This window comes from Harpia harpyja, chromosome 22, assembly GCF_026419915.1.
Source record: "Harpia harpyja isolate bHarHar1 chromosome 22, bHarHar1 primary haplotype, whole genome shotgun sequence".
Classification (NCBI taxonomy): Eukaryota; Metazoa; Chordata; class Aves; order Accipitriformes; family Accipitridae; genus Harpia; species Harpia harpyja.
The window spans coordinates 10489265-10508560 of record NC_068961.1 but is presented as its reverse complement, the minus strand read 5'-3'; the positions used below and the strand labels follow the sequence as shown (position 1 = coordinate 10508560).

Genomic DNA, 19296 nt, shown 5'->3' with positions numbered 1-19296 from the left:
AAGGAGGGTTTAGCTGATAGCACGGCAAGTGAAAGATCTGAGGAGTGAGCAGGCAATGTACGGAGAGGGAACCCCTCCCCAGCACCGATACCACCCGTGGAGGCACGGCAGCCAACCTTATTGCTCGGGGCACTCAAGCTGACAAGGTGGGCAAAGGCTCATCTCATTTAGGCAACAGCTCAGCTGCTCATGGAAGATGATTTCCTTTTACCATTAACCTCCGATTTAAAAAAAAAGAAGTATGAAAGAGACAACGTAAAGGATCTGCGCTTTTTTCAGCTTAACTTCAGCTGAATTACCAGAATGTCCCCAGCAGTCTGAGAGTAAAACAAGTGTCTTTGCTCAGCTGGGTTCAGTTGGGTCCTCAAGCTGCCCTGGCATGAAGGGCTGCAGTAACCTAGTAGTGGTAGATGAAAAAGTGGTGGATGAGATTACTTTCCTCCACTCGTTTATCCCACTTTTCGGATGGACTCTGAAAATGGGTGCTGAAAAATGAGGCACGTCCCATCTGCTCCTGAACGAACCACCAGCTGCCTAGGCTGTCCCCACAGCAGCGACAGCAGAGCAAACCCCTCCTGAGGTCCTATCCTCTTCAGAGCAGCCCACCTACTGCTGCTTTCTCTCTTGACAGACCCCCTCCCTCCCTGCCCTAAACACACACCCCACCACCTCCAGCCACACTTGGCCAGGCAGGCGGGAAGAGCTAAATGGGCAAAGAGTTAAGCCATGCTGAATCTCAGGGTGAGAAGAGTCAGAGAAGCAGCAGCTCTGGCTAACCTCCCACGGTAATTAATGAAAAGCAACAGGGCACAGGGAAACACAAGAGTGCAAGTGCTTTTCCGGGAAGAAAGCATAAAACAAAGTCACCATTCAGGTGCAAAAGAGAGGGCTAAGCACTGAAATTATCATAAATTCTTCATTTTTACAAACCCTATGGGTCAAATCACAGGGACTCATTTACTTCTCCATTCTCTGACACCAGTATCTTAAATATACATCCCAAAAAACCAAAATTAAGAAATTCTCCAAAGCTTATATTTTCAGTCATTTAACCACAAGCTCCAAGAAAACCTGAAGTTTAAAAGAAGCGTGGAACCACTCAAAATGCAGACAGTTACACTTCCAACAGCCTGAAACAGTTTAGGAAAAACATATCCTATGGCCACCATAACTGCCAGACAAGTTCCCACTGCTCAAGAGGAGAGGTTGGGGCCCCCGGTCACAAAAGGCTGGATCAGCAGTTCTGGGCTGCAGCTGGCAGCCAGGGGCCACACGCCACACTCTGAGCTGGGATCAGCAAAGCCTGACCCGCTTGAGCACAGTTTCTTTCTCTCTCTCCACTGTGGGAGAAGTTACCACAGTATGTTCAGCAACATGCTAGTGCAATTGCACAAGTGGGGCAAGAAGAGATGCTGCAGCACAGCCCACCTCTGCTGCACAGAATGGGCCACAGTTGCACCCTGTACCACGTAACTCTTGAAACTAGGGTACATCCAACACCAATAAAACACATGCAAATATTAGCGTGAGAGTACAGCCCAAGGAAGCAGAAGTGTTTGGGGATGTTCAGGGAATTGTTTTTGGTAAGACCATGCTCTACATAACACAAAAAGATCTCAAAACACTGGAATTTGTAAGTGGAAAAAATTATTTCATATCCAAAAAAATGGAGAAAGATCATGCCAAAGAGTGAGATAATTAAAGTGGAGTTTAAATGACTAACAAAAAATTGCTGGATTACAGAATATTTTATGACTTTGCAGATGAGAACACTGTTTCATTTGACTGAAAACAGGCATTGGAAAGGGTTGCCCCGTGCCTTTTTGTAGTTCACCGGACACATTTTTTCATTTTGCTTTTAAACAGACACATTTGACCTCCAAGTGCTTGTACATGTTCCCAGGCTCAAAATAAGACAAAGAGGAAGTCTGTCTGCACTTTAAACAGCACTTCCTTTGACATTGCCCCTCTTCTTTCCTAAGTCTGCAAAAGCATCTTTGAATCTTAAATTAAAACAAAATCTCAAGCCTGGCATGGATACTGAAGATTACCATTGCCATGCAAACCATGAATTGCAATATGTATCCACATGAGTTGTTTTGACTTTTTAAAACATGCACAAATAAATAAATAAATACATAAATAAATAAATAAGGCAAAGCTTACCCTACTTTACAGGACAGAATACCACGATGAAAATCAGGAAAATCCTATGTACAACAGTTAAAGAGGGAGAAGAGAAGCATATCCTTCAAAAAGGAGGAACAAAGGCATCCCACAGTCCATGCATAGAAGGAAAGAAATTAAAATAGAGATAAATTTAAAAAGATGATTGAACGGCCTGCTGAACCAGGGTCTATGGGACCAATCTCAGTGAACTCCATGGGAACTAATGACAACATTCCCCCAGGAATAGGCTTGGTCTGCACAGCAGCAGAAGTTCAAGTTTTATCCCTATAGCAACACAACATTTTCAGGTTTCTTCTGTTCCACTGTGTCATTCTTCTATGTTACTGGCTTGCAGAAAATCAAGTAAATCATTTTTCTATGAAGAAAATTTGATTCAGTATTCTGTGTAATGTTCCTACTCCGGTTAACTGTGAGACCCTGATCACAAAAAGCCCTTGTGAAGGGAAGAGCTAACAAAAGGAATGGATTTTCTCTTCCAAGAACAGCACAGTGATTACTATAATATTCACTTTTCTTTCAAGCCTCCAAGATGTCTCTCAAAAATTCCCTTTTAGTTCTATTTTAATTAAACTTCAAAAGCCTCAGCTATTCAACTGCATACCTATCAATTCAGGCTGAGCAGAAAACATTTTAACAGACTGATAACTAAAGTACTTCAGAGAACAGCAATGTGCTGGATCTTCCCCGTTTGAATGCTCTTTTTCTGCACTCTGGTCGGCACAATCCGCCTTTTTGCCAAGGGGATCAGTGTAAGATGTTCCTTTCGGGACTGGAGCTCCTCTTCGTTCCTAAGCAACACATTTGCATAAGCTGAAGGAGCAAAGAAAAATGCTTTTCACATCATTTACTGGCCTGCCTGATTAAAGTAAAAGACAGAAGAAAGCAAACAGCAGCTGACAGTCTTTTGTGCAACAGATTTGACATACTGTTAAGCTTTCAAAAATACATCTGTGATTGGAATAAAAGAAGGCTCAAGAGGTGTAAAAGAGAAAACAAAAGTTCCAGCACTGAATTATCCCATCCCAGCACCATAGCAAGTCCCAGAAGAATGGCCACATAATGGAAAAAATTAATTTAGTATTAGACTCCTACAGGGCGGTGTGGCTTACATTAACTGCTTTGCCCTGCCATTGGAGGGGTGCAGGGGGGGAAGCAGGCTTCCAAGAGCAGCCACAGATTTGGGGGAAAATGTAAGGCTAAAGCACAGAAATTATATATATATAAAAATAATTTTTTTTTTTTTTTAGAAAATCTGAACTTCCCAAACTAAAAGCTCTTTGTGTTCAGTCACGTGTGAATTTTTCATGCAACCTTCTTCATTAAGGTAGCCTACATTGCTACCTGTCCAGCTTCTGTCTCCTGCAAGGAAACATCACAACAAGCAATCCCCATCTCTTTACACAAGCAATACCTATGCTATAACTGTGCAACCAAGCTTCAAGCATTCAGTGATACACCTGTTTTATCACCTCAAAAACCAAATTCTGTGCAGTATCAGCTACTTCAGTAAGCAACAGCAGCACCATTAATGCAACCTAAAAGCCATGCTTTCATGACTCCATACTGTTCCTTCCTCCCTCCCTCCCACAAGATAATGAAGGTCAGGAGGACACTGCTGCTAATGATGCTGTCGTGTAGCTGAAATGGCTCGCTGACACACTGACCACCAGCGCTCAGATGACAATCGGTCATGCTTGTCAAGTAACTATAGGCATTCTCTTCCAATGTCCTGGACTAATTCAAGCACATTTCGAATGACAGGAAGGCCTGACATTCTACTATCATCACAACAGGTTATGAATGGGAACTCTCAGGCTCTTTGGACAAAGCCTACATCAAGACTGGTGAGCCAGGGTAGGACAGAATCACCTTTCTTGATGCCTGGCACCAGGTGCAGGTCTACTAGCTACTCCCTTCTAAAGCATCAGTAAGAAACCTCTTCCACAATTAGAGAACATCGTGTAACCCTAGCACTCCCATATCATAGCACAAGGCTGGAGTCACCATATTCTTGCTAGCAAGTTAGCACAGGAGTGGGTTTATCTTTTCCTGCAGTGTTAGCAGCCAGCAGTAGCACATGGATGAGCACGTACTAATTTTACAGCAGCAGCACCTGCAGTGGACAATGCAGCAAGTAATCACCAGGTATTTTGATAGGCAGCCTGGCTAGTACTATGCACCTGCAGTACCATTCCACATCTTGAAGCTTTGGAGGAGAGATGCAACTTCCTGATGATAAAACATAAGGTCATACGCTATCCCCATGCATGGATCTCAAGTGCAGCATAATGCACATGCTTTCACAATGGGAAACTGATTCTGCTCATCCCCACTCGTTTTATTTGAGAATCCATTATGACGATATGGGAGAAGCCTTACCCTGTAAAGTTTGCTCCAAAGGCATCCCATGCATGCAAGCAAGGAGGGAAGGCCTGTCACTGCAGCTTGGTCTGCAGCATGCAACCCCCTCTGCAATGGCACTTGTGCCACAAGAATTCAGAGGGGTTTTGCTTGGTTTGTTTTATCTGTGTACCTAAGCCTGAAGCCCAAGATCTAAGTTGCCAATATAAAATTAAAAAACTGCTATTGGTGGGGCTAGATGGCTGAGGGGGTTTGTGCTGATTTACTAATTAACTCTTATAGAGCTGAGTTAGTTCCAAGTGAACATGGGAAAAATGTATTAATCTTAAACTTACATACATATTAAAAACTCTTCTGCAATATTTGGCCTCACTTCAGGCTGGAATGAAGTTAAAGATTTAACTGTTGTCTCTTTCTAGGTTAGGTGTGCTGAGATCTGTTTGCTACATTTGTCTCACCCCATTAATACTCCCTGATATTATATCTTTGAGTTGCACCAGCTGCAACTTACACTTTGCTTGTCCTTCAACTTCAGTTCTTATTGCTTCTTGACTCACTCCCCTTCTCTTTTTCATGTTCTTTTCCTCTCACTCCTTTCACACTTTTCCTCAGTTCACTCCTCCCCTCCGCTGTTTAATCTTCTTGTTTTGCTGCTTTGGCCATTTTGCTGTGCTGCTGCTGTTATCTCCTGCAGCTGTCCTCAATGCGCATTTCTTCCATGCTTCTGTTTCTGATTCTTCCTGCTGCTGCATGGGTGTGTTGGGAAGCAATACTGAACAGCATTGCTTTGGGCAAGAATAAAGCTTAGCACAGAAGCTAAGCACTAAAGCACAGTGCTTATGGCATGTTCAGCAGTTGCGAAAAGCTCTCTCATTTCTTAGCAAAGATAAGATTCCCGGTGGAAGGATTCTGCAAGAACGAGGAAGGAAGCAGGAAGAGCAATAACCACCCCAGAGAGGAGACAGCATGTGCACATGGAGTTAGCCTGGTGTTGCTCAGACACAACACCTTTCATCCTGCAGAAAGACTACCGTCACAGATTGCTCATGCTCATGCCTATTCAACATGGGTTTGGTTGGTTGTCCTTTGTGGAGGGACTGCTGTTAGTTTAATCAAAAAGGGCACACCTGTGTGCATATGCTGAAAGGAGCAGTGGATGGTGGGCTGAGCACCAGTCTGTCATGTTACAGGTGAGGGAGATGAGCCACAAAGATCGAGAGAAAGACAAGTCTGGAGTCTTCAGATTTCAATCTAAGCAACAATACAACCCCTCAGCCTTAGACAAACTGTTAATTTAGGCACGTGAGTTCTTGAACTGTACTTTCATTTCACAAGACTGGGGAGAAATAAAGAAGAAAACATTGTTTTCTCAGGGGAGGGGAGGATAGCACTCTCTTCCTGAGCCCAGTTCCAGACGTGGTTGCTCCAGGGTCAGCCTTACCGCTTCTTGGTGGAGCCCGCCCGGCAGCAGTCCCTGCCTGCGGGGACCACAGCACTGCTTGGGGACAGCTGCCCAGGTAGGGGCAGCCCCCCAAGACTCCCTTCTGCAGCGCCTTTGCATGATGCATCCAGCTCTGTCTTACAGTATATGCCCCCCCATGACATGACAGCCGTTAATTATATCCAGCGGGTTTTTTCAGCGCAAACGTGCAGCTGAAGCTCTGGCTTCGGCACTGCCTTATTTTAACAAGTGAACAAAGGCTTCAGTAACAATGACTCTTTGAAACAGAGGCTGTGTGCTGTCATTCCCACTTCTTCCCTCTACCTGTAAGTACTTAGTAAATCAACAATACAATTCTCTCAACTTTCATTTAAGAAAAAAAAAAATTACACTGCTTTATCTGAAAAATAAGTTGGAAGATACTTTAGGCAAATTTGTACTATTCATGCCTAGAAGTAGCTTTTTACTAAATATCCAACTCAGTACAATTTGCAAAATTACAGTATTTTTAAAAAACAGGCTTCAGAAGCTGTTAAAAAAAGTGTACCACTGTGCATTTCAGGGAGGAGGGGGAGAATCAGGCAAAAAGCAAGTCATAATTTAATAGTTCTCTTAAAAAATTAAGGAAATACTGCAGGACAGGGTGGAAGAGAAAACAGAAATAAGCAAATAGCTTTTAGTTTCTTAAGCCTTCTTTTTCCTCTAAAACAGCTCATCATCTGTAACATTCATTTTTATACAATACATGAAAATATGCAGTTTCAGTGAAAATTCATCAAAAGCTTTACTTCTGATATCACCTGAGAAGCATCCACATCTATCTTGAGAAATGTGTCACGACAGTTCACCTGAACTTCACATTCAGAATGTATAATGCAGTGTACTCTCCTTATTGATTTAATATATGTCAGTGAACCCACTTAAAATAATTAGAGCTATACTGAAAGAAGACTATAAATCAAGTTCAGGTCTATAGCATTTTTATTTCCTGCCAACAAAGTGTTCATGTCCCTATCAGAATTAAAGTATTTTAAAGTGACAAACAGCACTACCATATTTTCATCTAAACCCTGGAAACAAATCTCCTGTATACCTGTAGTGCATAAAGCAAGCACCTCCAAAAGCTCCTTGTACCACCATGTTCACCTTTACTTCTCTCTGGTTATCGAGAAGTGTTTGACAGGGACCTCACAGCATGACTTGGAGAACTGCAAATCCACACCTGGCAGACCACAGCTGGGTAAGTTCCACACAGGGAGTGCCCAGCAAGCCGCTCATTTAGCTACAAAGGGATTTCCACCCCAGGAGCCCTCCCTGAGCTCAGTGCCTCACCAGGCCATGCGATCGATGCCCCATTGGGGTCCCGGCCAGCAGAAGCAGAGGTCTGGCAGAATGAAGCAGCTACAGAAGACGTGGGGAAGGGATATGGCAGCAGGGCACAAGTGCTGCTCCTAGCTATCCCCGGGAGCAGGGACATCCACCTCCCAAACGGGAAGGCTTGGAGAGCTGGGCTCCCTCCCCAGCACCCCCAGCCAGATCTGACCTCAACTCTGCTCCCCACAACCTTAAATCGCCTCTCCCACAACAGCTTCTCTAGAAAGGTTACACAGCTATAAATTCACTTGCTGTCCTGCTGACGGTCAGCCCGAGGGGAGCAGGGTTTCTACTGAGGTGGCAAGTGCCTGACAATTATTTCTACCATACCCACCTTTACCACAACCCTACTTTTTACAGTTAGAAGTCCAAGACTGCCACTTTTCCCCCCAAAACACTGAACTGTTTGAAGACAGGATTTTTTCCACAACGCACACATTTATGAATTTATAGACATAATAGAGGTAGAGAACAAACAGTACATATTGACACAGAGAAAATCTTTTAAGTCCTATGAAGAAAACAAGCTTCAGAGGTTTTTTGCCGATGTGTTTACCAGAGATAAGGAGCTACCCAAAAGATGAGTTACAGCATTTTTGGTGCCAAGAGATAGAAAGATTATCTGCTATTTTGCACCCTCTACCTTCCTGTAGCAAGTCTCATCAATGCATCATACATTAATTTTACCACTAGAGAGGCAGGTGATGTGGATTAATGGAATTACACCTTAAACCAAGCAAATCAATACACACTCTCACTTATCAGTATTACACAGCAAAGTGTACCCCTGAGACCTACAAACGTCAGCTTCTAAAGGCAGATGTATAGTAAAGAAGAATCCTAAACTGATGTCTGTAGCTTAAAATATAAGTACCATTACTAAGTTCTCAGTAAGTTTTTGTAGGTATACAATCATATTTCACAATGTTGAAACGTCCTTCTTTCATATTACCGTGTCAGATCTGCACACATGCACAAAAAAAAAGATAAAAGCAGGTGGTTTTCATTTGATATGTATTCAAATAACAATGTAGCCAAAAACTAACAAAATGCCCTGCAAGAATAAGGTCTGTCAGAGGCCACTTGTAACAAGGTATATGTTCTAAATATCCATAGTTTCCAAATCTGTTATATTTACTACTCCCTCTCTGTGTGACTTAGCTGAGAGCATGTCCACATGGAAGCTGAGGACTGTTTAAATGAATCACATTCCCAAGTGCATGGATGGATCCACCCGAACCACTTCACCGGCCATTCATGCTTGGGTTGTGTCAAGCTCCTGCAGCATCCCTAGGTAAACAGGCACTTAATTTGGTTCAAGAATAATTGCTTATTAAGTTGGGGCTTGCCATAGTAACTACAGCTATTTAAAAACATATAAACAATAAAAATTCAGAAACTCACACTGTCACTGTTTCAAGAGAAGTGAAGTCAATCATATGGCTGACTTCTGATTCACTATAGTATAACACACCGCCCTACATTAAAGTTTACTTTACTTGTTGGTACAGCAAAGGAACCACATGAAGAACTTGCCCCGAGAATGTAGAGCAACAGCTGTAAAATGAAATCGTCTTGATGCACACATAAATACATGTGGAAATTATACTAAAATTAATTTTCTCTTGTATAGCATTGCAAGCAATTCCAGCAGCTTTCAGGCCAAAGGGTGAATAAAACTGAATCCAAGAAAATGAGCTTTGTGGGGATTTTTTTTTTTCCATCTTTTTGTTCCAACTTTGCAGCTCAAACCCAACTACCCTGAAGCTTCCACCTCAGCCTAAATATCTTGGAAATCTTTGAGAAAAAAATTAAAAACAAAAATCAGATGATTCTGAGAAGAGACTTATGACAAGATTGTGAAACCTACCCTCAGGAACAAGCCACCTTCCAAAACACCTCTCTCGCAGAATGAATAAACAAAGCACTAACCCAAATCTAAGGAGTATATCAGACAAACTTCTAACACAAAACACACAGCTGGAACAGATAGCTGCTAATTATTTAATTACACTTTAAAGTCTGTGTAATGGGTCAAGAGAACTTGTGGGTTCAAGCCCAGGGGCTGATTTCCACCCAAGGTAAACTGAAGAAACAAGAATTTTGTTAATGAACGCTTTAGATACTACAGGTACATCACTAAAGGACTACCAGTTTTTTTAAGTCATACATTCAGAAGTTAAGAACTCAAAAGTCTGGATTGTTTGTGGAACGTTCCCTTTCTTAGAATATAGATTTATTTTTTTTATTAAACAACTTATGTAATTCAGCTCCACTTAGGTTTAAGTATTGTGATACCTATTAAGTGAGAATCAGTTTTATGTTAATACTGCTGAACACATTTCAAACACCACTCCACTCTTCTCATTAGGACCCTCAACAGGAATTGACCAAACCCAAGGTCTGTAAATAAAATGCATGAAGTCTTACTCATCTTCAGCAGGGCAGTTTGGGGGGTGAGGTGGGTATATGTTTAAGATTCCAAGAGGTTTATTCTCTAAAGAAATAAATAATTAAATTAGGTGTAGCAATCTGAAAACCACAAAGTACAATTGAGATATTCCTTCAATCTCACTGTCCTTTACTAAAAAATATATAAAAATTTAAAAAAAAAATTCTAAGCTGCTGCAGAGAAAGACTACTATACGTTTCTTAGAGAGCAAGCCGAGCAAGCTTTGACAATACTGGGACTAAGGCTTCCTGCTGTACCCCAGTGCTGTACAGGCTGCTTCCAGATTCCTCCTCCTCGTTCCCGGCAGCTACGGAGACACTGGCTGCCTACACCAGCCCGACTTCACAGACCAGTTGTCTGGGAATGCTTAAAGAGCCTTTTACATTAGATCAGGAGAAACTCTGTGTTTACAAATGCAAAAAAAAAAAAAAAAAAAAAGAGTTTTCAAAAGGTAAAAGTAGGACTTAAATAAAGCCAAGGACCAGAACACGTAAGTAAGGACTAGCAATTCGTTTTCTAGCTATCTCAGAGATACTCGGTTTGAGCTTAAAACAGTTTCTGTAAGTGCAATTAATATAAACATAATCCAGAGATCGCAGAATTACATTATAGTATTATTAGAAGTTCCACTTTGAAAAACACACTAACCAGCAACGCTGCATGTGTACGTGTTCAGTAAGTTTACTGTAATAAAGTTACGGCAAATAAGTAACTGGAATGCAATAAAGACTGGAGTTGCTCATTAGCCTAAGCTCTCCATTTCCCACAGTTTACAGCAAAGCGTGGTATGATCTTCTAATTAAGCAGCAACTCCTCCAGACAGCTTTCCACCCCCTCCAATGTGCTCTCTCCAGCCACCACTTCAGGCAGATTGGCTACATCCCACAAAGACAACTTCTTCCTAACAGCCTCCCTGGCACAAACAACCATTTACATGCCTAAATGCTACTCAAACCTGTCATCAAACGGCGCAGGAAAAAAATCAAGGCAATGAGAGCCTTCTGAAGGGCAAAGACATCAGCAACTCTGCTAATCGAACTACAGGAATACTCACACAGATGAAGTGCATGTCTGTCTGCATCTCTTTGCTCATCAGAGACAGGTAGGAGAGGGACGGGGTACCAGACCATCCATCTGGGGAGTTTCATGCTTACATTGCTGCTCTCACTACAGCGCAGTTATTTTAACTGGATCAAACTCTGCTTCCTGAAGGGGAAGTTACTCTATGTCCTCAGACGGACGCTAGACCATCTCCTTTAACTGAAGAGCGGGACGAACTTGCATAGGGCTTTTTACTTTTATTTTTTCCCACCTACTCCCCTCCCGGACAGCCTAGGGAGCAGAACTCCGACCACCCCTGAGTTGCAGACACACGGGCTACACGTGAGAGCAGCGCAATTCAGACCCCGCACCCCGAAGAAGAGACTAAAATTGGCTTTTAGGTAGCTCCCCCCGAGCCTTTGCCCACTGGCGGGGCCCGCCTGAGGGAAGAAGGGCCGCCTGAGGGCGGAGGAAGGGCCACCTGCCCGTCGCCGACAGCCGAGCCGCCGCACGGCCCTTCCCATCCCATCCCATCCCTTCCCTTCCCTTCCCGCCGCCCCGCCAGGGCAGCGCCTCCGAGGCGACGCCCGGGCACCCCGGGGCCCGGCTCCGCCCGAGCAGCGGGAGCCCCCGCGGCGGCCCCGGGGAGGCCCCGCGGCGGGGCGGGCCCGGCCCCGCAGCTCGGCGGGCCGCAGCCTGCTGCGAGGGGGTCAGCCCCGGGGGGGGGGGGGGGGCACCGAAAACAGAGCGGGGGGAACAAACAGGTCAAAAATAAGCGTATCGGGCTCACGGTCACTACCGAGAGGGGCGCGGAACCGTCCGGCACCTCAGCGAAAGCGTTTATAAATGGGGGAGGGGGCGAAGCCGCAGCCGACGCGGGGGAGTCGCCGCCGCCGCCGGCGGGACGGCCCCCACCCCGCGGGCAGGCCGCTCCCGGGCCCGGGGAAGCGCTGCTCACCCGCTCGCCGCCGGCTCCCGGGCGGCGGGAGGGGCCCGTCTGTCTGTCCGTCCGCCCGCCCGGGGGCTCCGCTCGGCTCCGTCCGGTCCGGTCCGGTGTCCTCCGCCGCCGCCGCCGAGGGTCGCGTCGGCCCGGCGGCTCCGCTCCTGGGCCGCGCCTGGCGGGGAGTTTCCTGTCTGAGTCACTTCAGCCGGGAGCTGCGCAGGGAAACACCCTTCCTGCCGCTCCAGCTCCTCCTCCTCCCGCCTCATCCCAAACCTGCCGCCCCTTCCCCGCCGCCAGGCTCCGGCTCCGGCTCCTCCTCCTCCCCCTCCTCCTCCTCCGCCCGGGGAGCCGGAGCCGGCCCGGCGCTGCCGCAGGCGGCGGAGCTGCCTGCTCGACTGCCACGGCCCGAGCCGCCTCTTCGCTTTTAATGAAAGCGACATTTCTGTGCCGTATGCACGGGGAAACCCATCTAGAAGACGACAGCTCTGTACGTGACACGGCCGTGCCCCCCGTCGGACTTGTATACCCACCAGAGAAAGTCCGATTCGGCGCCCGGGTGCCCCCGGCAGCACCGCGAGAGCCCCCGCAGGGAAATCCAGCGCCCTGGGGACCCCGGGGTCGGCGTTAACAGGTCACTTGGGTTTTTTTCCACGTTACAGTTTTGACAGGATGGCGAGGGAAAGAGCGCAGCAGGACCTAACTAACCTTAAAGGAGCAAAGGCTATCCCGTAGGAAACCCTTTTAAGTGTCCTCCAGAGGGTGCTCAGGCGTGTCTTTTTTGTATCCGAAATGCCACTGTTGATTGAAACTAAAAATAGAAAAAACAACAATGGCTATTTTCCATTGGCTGTTGACCACCTCTCACTCTTATTTTTCTGTAAAACACAACAAACATGTACGTACTTGCTCATTTCAAACTTCACTTACCTTTTCCATGTAATGTTCTCCCATTTCAAGTTCTGTTTTGCTTTTATTTCTTCAAGATTCATCTAATGAAACTGCCAGCTCTTTTTCACTAAAGTTTATCAAGATTGTTCTCTTTCCATCCACTATTTTATGGCAGACAGAATCCACAAACCTACTATATGTAGGGGTTACAGTCAGTTGAGAGAATGGGAACTTCCAACCAATTTTTCCTCAAAGCCTATTTGCTTTTATTTGACTGCTTCAAGTCACATCCAACATTTTATTTACTCTTGAAAATCCTCCATAATAATCATCAGCAAACTACGTAATTTTAGGTCTCTGTTTTCAACAGCTGTTAATGGGACACTGTGCTATTAATGATTTTTGTGCTGAGAACAGAATAATTAGGCCTTTACTTCATCTATTGTTTTTTTCAAACAAGTTTCCACTGTATTAAGTTTCCTTAAATAGCCTTTTTGTAATAGCATCTACAAGAAAGCCTTTGGAAAGCAGGAATAAGTTGCTAAACCCCCTAATTCTCATTATTTCATGTACTCTCTAATCCAATTATTCCACCCACTCCCTATCATCAAGAATTCCCACGGCTTGTGGAGAAATTATGCAAAATGTTATTGTTACCATTTCATCCCATCACAGACACATCTTCACAGTGATATTTTTCCCAGTGCTGCAATATAGTCTTTTCTATGAAACAATTTCTTTTCTAGGATATGGCTGCTTATTCTTCTCTGACTTTGTATGTATTCATAAGTATTTTGAGTGCATATACCAAATGAATTAATTTCACCCATCACAGCTCCTTATCAGCCTAGCTTCTAAAGCCAGCTCAATCAAAACTGTAAAACACAACCAGTTCAGATGCTTCACTTCCTAAAATGACCGCTGATACTGTCCAATGCAGTTCATCCTATGCCCTTTTCCACAAACACTGCTTGGGGCAACAAGCTCGGTAAAAAATAACTCACCTTCGTGACGCAGGATTGGTTTTCTTTCCTTGTCCTGGGAGAGCGCAAATTCAGAACAGCCTTGTCCTAATGCAGCCACTTGGCCTACATCAGCAGAGAGACCTCCGTTAACAAGATGCAATGGAGCGGCAAGGACAGGGAAATTGCTCCAAGTAAAGCCAAAAGCTCCCAGCAACATCGGATCAACAGCAGCTTGCCCCCAGATGGGTGACGCTTCTTAGTGCTCCTGTGCGAGACTGCCACTGCAGCTCCCGTACTTGCCAAAAGCCACCTGGTGCCAGGAGCAGCTGCTTTGCATGAAAGCAGGATGCTGCCAACTGGCGCCATACTGTCCGAGCAATAACAACTTGTCCTAAGGACTGGCGGGTGCCCCAGGTCTTGCGATGCTCCTTCTAAGGTATTGAGTGGGTGAAGGAGCTACTTCCCCACCGCTGGAGCAATCTGCTCTTTATCAACATTCCCATACTCAAGTTTATAGCTACCCATAGGGTCAGATAAAAAATAATGATGATGATGTGCAGCTAGTCAAGATTTGTGTTGCTTTTCTATTATTCGATATTGGAATTAGAGGACAATTGCATTTTACCATCTTGATGTCCATGTTCTCATGTAACATGAGGCATGCTTATCAGAACCATTTTAAAAGAGCCCACACCACACCATTCCAGCTGCCTGATTTAATTCTGTAATGCCCTCACAACTCCCTGCTCTTTCCATTTTTGTGCAATTTAAGTACTGCAATGACAGTCCTTGACTAAAGGCATCCAGTGGGTCTCCATGACCTGCTTCTCCCTCTACTCTATCCATCCTTCTTAATTACCCTTGCTCCACTGAGCGTGGGCCTTCTGAGCGAAGCTAAAGATACATGTATCTACAGGCTCCTGATCAAGCCATTAACTGATCTCCTATCCACTGCAAGTTAGATGTGGTTTTTATGAGGCCAATGGCTACACTTAGGATCTCAAACAGCCCCTTCTTAGGTGGTATTTATTTAAACCTGTTATTTAACCCATGCCTGTCAATGATCTTTAGTGACATCTATAACATTAACGTATCAAGCTCCTGGCAATTTATGTACCCTACACCTAAACCAGATGAACACCAAGACAATATAGTAGTAACAAGCTTAATGTGATCATCTGAAGACTACATAAAGCCTTTGTTCAAGGCACCATGCTAGCCATAGACACCCACAATTCTACTTCCTAAATTCCAGCTATTTTAATTTTATTTTTAATTTCCTTCTTTGGGCTTTATTATATTTATCCAAAGTCAGTGAAAGAAAACCTTCTGCAGGAGCCCACAGGAATCCACTGAAGAGTTCCATTCCACAGCAGCCTGAGAGCTTCAACAGGAATCTTGTTGTCCTGCCATGAGGTGTCTGCTATGTCTAAGATACTGATGTACTCTCTGGTTTTGCACCTTTCCACTCAGATATTTTAGTGATTAAGCTTAATAGCGTACCTAGCTATTAATTTTTTTTTTTTTTTTTTACCTGCTGAGTCCACAGAGATCTTTTCATCCTCAGAAAGGAGGTAAGGCAACACAGGAAACTGTCATGACCTGACACAAAAAGGTATTTATGAAGCCACAACAGGCAATGGCCACAATGACCCCAAGAATGGGACATCATGCAAAACTACAAAGAAAGAAAACAGGTAATTGTCTATAATCAGTTCAAAAATTAAATCCAACCTCTGGCAACATATCAGCCACCTGTCCATACTCTAAAGGACTGGACAAGATTTTTCACACAAGAAGTCAGCACAGACTTAAGTTTGTCAGACACGGCAAAAGGTTTAAAGCACAGCAAGGCTACAAAAAGATTATATGCTTCCACACCACATATAGCAAACCCATTGTTTCAGCTCTCAGAAGGAGACAGGCACCTATGTAAAGGGCACAGCACTTGGGAGAGTTTAAGCAGAAGAGACCAAGCAGAAAGCAGCAACTGTCTCAGAGGTCTTAATGAGCAGCCAGCTCAGAAAGTGAGAACCTGCCCACAGCAGCAGGCCTGGCCAGCTACGTAAAGACATAACTTCCACCACTACTCCTACCAGGAGCTCTCAGCTTCACAATGCCTTATGCAAATGCAGAGTGACCTGGTCACCCACACCTACCTCTACCTCCAGGAAAAGCCAGATTCCTACCCCAAGAGCACATGTGCTGCCAAGAGCACAGCTGACAGCAGCAAGTGGACTGCATATTCATAAATACCCATTAGCACATCATGACACATGCAGCTCTGGTTCCCATTTCCCTCCTAGTGCTGAATGCCACTATCTCAAATGGATCTGAGCACGGAAGGCTTCCTAGTTCTGCTTTCCAGCTCCCTGAAATGCTAGACAAAAGTTCTGTTGCTAACTCAGAGGGACTTAACTCTATCTGTACCATGGGCCCGTGTAACTCTTTATCTGTATAATGGGCCCGTATCCGCCCACTCTGCTTTCCAAGAATGCTGCACGCCGTGTCGCCAACTACACCAGAGTCCACCCACCAACTCCCTGACAGACATGAACAAGCATTAAATCCCTTCTTGATTCTATCATAAATTACATTCATTTTGCTCCTGCAGGACATCAATACAGAAACTAGGGCACGTATGTTAGGCAATTCATCCCACCCACTCTTTACCCCAGCCCTGCCCCTCTAAAGCTGGTAACTTTATTAGCTATATAGACCCCAAGACCTGTGATCCCCTACAGACTTCCCAGCAATAAATGCACAGTGCAGCAACAAGCCACTGCACAATCCAATAAATATGAATTGTATCAGTGAGGAAAGGTTCTTCTCTAAGTGTGCAAAAGAGTATAGGAAGACAGGTGGAAAATTTGTAGATCTCTACAGTTAATAAGATTTAAAAGCACGTCAGAGATTTTTTTTTTATATTTTTAATCAGCCTGCAATTTAGAGATACTATCTTTAATCATGCTACCACGGAAACCATGCAATCGACAACTGGTTGCTAAATTTTTTGATATCAAGAGCTTGACGCACGCAAAGGTCCTCAAGGACCTAGTGGTTAATTAGGGGTTATTAAAACTAAAGAGCAAAGAAAGCGTTAGAGAATTTACTGAATCTGTGGTAAAATGTGGCCTAGAGATTAAAGCAGCCCACAGGAAAAGAAAAGGAGAAGGAAGAAAAGTACTGAGCCAGATAGATGAGGGCTTCTATGCTGCGACTTTTATGAGAGAATGCACCCAGAAATTAAAAAGAACAAATAAAGGTCAACGTGAAGTATAGATGAAGCTGTGAGAATCCAATAATGCAGTGTGTTCTTTTCCAAAGAATTTAGACAAGACATAACAGCTTCCTGTGAATATTATAATCTTCTCTAATACCACCTAACCAAATCCTTACTTCTAAGCGCCCAAATCCATGCTTGCTGTTCCAGCCATATCAGTGCTGCTTTTTAAAGCCATTCACTTCTCCCTTGTACATCATTTCAGTACTTATTCCATGTTTCAAAAACCCAAGCAGGCCTTTTTGTGCCTTAGCATAAAACAGAAAAATACGGCTGAGACCAGGATCTAAACATCTTTTTCCTCTTTCTAGTTTCAAGTTCTCTAGTATCAGAATAATCTGGCTATGACTGTAAACCAGATTATGTTTCTTCTCCTTCAATAATTCATTAAATCCTCTTCTCCATAATCAAGAATTTTTTTTAAAACTATAAAATAATTATTTCTTATTTTATGCTTTTTAGATCAGACATATTTAGGGGAAAACACATGCCTTTTCTCATTTAAATATAGATTAGCCTTTTGACATATGAAAGCAACAGCCATGAGCTTCCAAAGAGAGCAAGAAAAAATTTTAAAATTTTAAAATCTGCCACCTAGTGGGCTTTTTTAAAAATACATTTTTAAATTAGAAGATACCTGCTTAGAAAGTTCCGTTTCTACGTGCTTTGCTGGGTATTATTTTATGCTTTCCTTTAGCTAGACTTGGCAATTTACAAAACAATAGACTATGACAGAACCTCCTTAAGCCTATACAAACATACAATAAATTAGGCCTTGTTTTTCTAACATCTCTGCAATTGCTTACTTGAAATTCCAGAAGTTCAAGTAAAGCACACTCAAATGCTAGGTCTCCTCCATCAAAGAGGAAGAGTGTCCTAAAGTTAAGATTCAAATCAATTCAGAGATAACTGATAAAAATGTGAATTTGGAAACAGAGTAAAAAAAGTGTCCAGAAGGAATGGACCCAGCAGAGAATCCAAGTAACAACTCTGCTCTGTAAAGAAATCAGAAAACATTACAAGGAAATTTGAGCAAATAAAATACCTCAAACCTCACTAAAAGCCTTCTTTTTTCCAAACAGGTAAATAGCTATTTTAACTACTGCCAGGGGACTGATGGTAAGGTCCTGGTGGCATTACAGGGCATGCACACTAAAAGAAAGGACTTATTTTTCTGTGGTTTTAAAGAAAGAAAAAGGGATGCCATAAGACAGACTCATTCAAGGGAATTTGTCAGCTGAGTATTACTGACACACAAAAAGCTAAGCATGGAGGACATCTGTGACTAGAATCGGCCAACATTGCCAGAGCTAGATTTTCCACTGTGCTCTTGGGATGACAGAAAAGCAAACAAAGCTCTGAAGCTGGCTGAAAAATGGCGTCCAGGCATCACCCACCTCCAAAATGCACAGAAGTCTCTCTGCAGAATACAAAGTTAATTCCTAAGCAGGAAATTGGGTGAAACAACAAAATCTTTCACTTGCATGGGGTCTTTCAAATAAAATATGTAAAATCTGCAAAGGGATTTACTAGGAATTATAGTTTCAACAACATGAATGATTGAAGGATTTTTTCTGCCATATCTAGCTAATATTATCTAAGGTAAGTCTATGAAAAGCAGTAATTTCACTGAAGGTAACCACTGTGTAGAAAGGAGAAATAAAGCAACCACTTGTTAAGATTTTTTTAAAAGCACAGTGTACAAGACATACATATACTCAAAAAGTAATGAACCAGTGCATACAAGCACTGAAATTTCTAGTATAAGTATGCCTTTTAAAACTATTAGCATGCTATTCATTTTTTACTCTGAGTGAGCAAGAAACAGTTTATAAAGAACATATACTGTCTCTGCTTGCAATAAACAACATGGAATCTCAAATGAGGACCAGTCATGGTAAACTGGAAGTACAAATTACTTTTGTTAATAGGTGTCCACTTACCACAAAAAACATCCACTTGGAAAAGGGTGTCATGTGGTAGCAGAGGATAATACAAACATAATGTTCTCTAAAGCAAAAACTCAACTCGGTCAAACAAACAAAAAAAAACATGCTACAGGGCAGCAGAAAGTTTCCCAGTGTTATACTTTAAAAAAAAAAAAAATTCTTTTTCCTGAAAACATTTTATGGCTATAACTTGGAAGAACCTTTTGAGATCTCCTGTTCAAACACAAAACCCAATATGCATTTTCATATATAGTAATTATTTGTTCACAGCTGAAAAAAAAATAGTTTTATAATGTGAGCCACAGTCTCACAGTTGGTAGTAATATACTTCATTTATCTTGCAGAAACAGCCCTCAAACTTTAAGTTACCGATCGGCTTTCAGCAGAAACACACACAATGGTGACATTC

The 19296-nt window shown here is 43.3% G+C and overlaps 1 protein-coding gene across 3 annotated transcripts in view; it reads right to left on the bottom strand.

The window, feature by feature from the left end:
- Positions 1 to 11833, bottom strand: part of CYFIP1 (cytoplasmic FMR1 interacting protein 1) — an 81739-nt gene extending 69906 nt beyond the window's left edge. The window contains exon 1 of one of the 3 annotated variants that reach the window (XM_052774098.1): positions 11818 to 11833. The gene's annotated coding sequence lies outside the window, so the exon portion shown is untranslated. Of the gene's footprint in view, positions 1 to 10872; positions 11087 to 11817 lie in introns of those variants that run through there. The other 2 variants (XM_052774099.1, XM_052774097.1) reach the window with 2 other exon arrangements.
- Positions 11834 to 19296: the final 7463 nt, after the last annotated feature.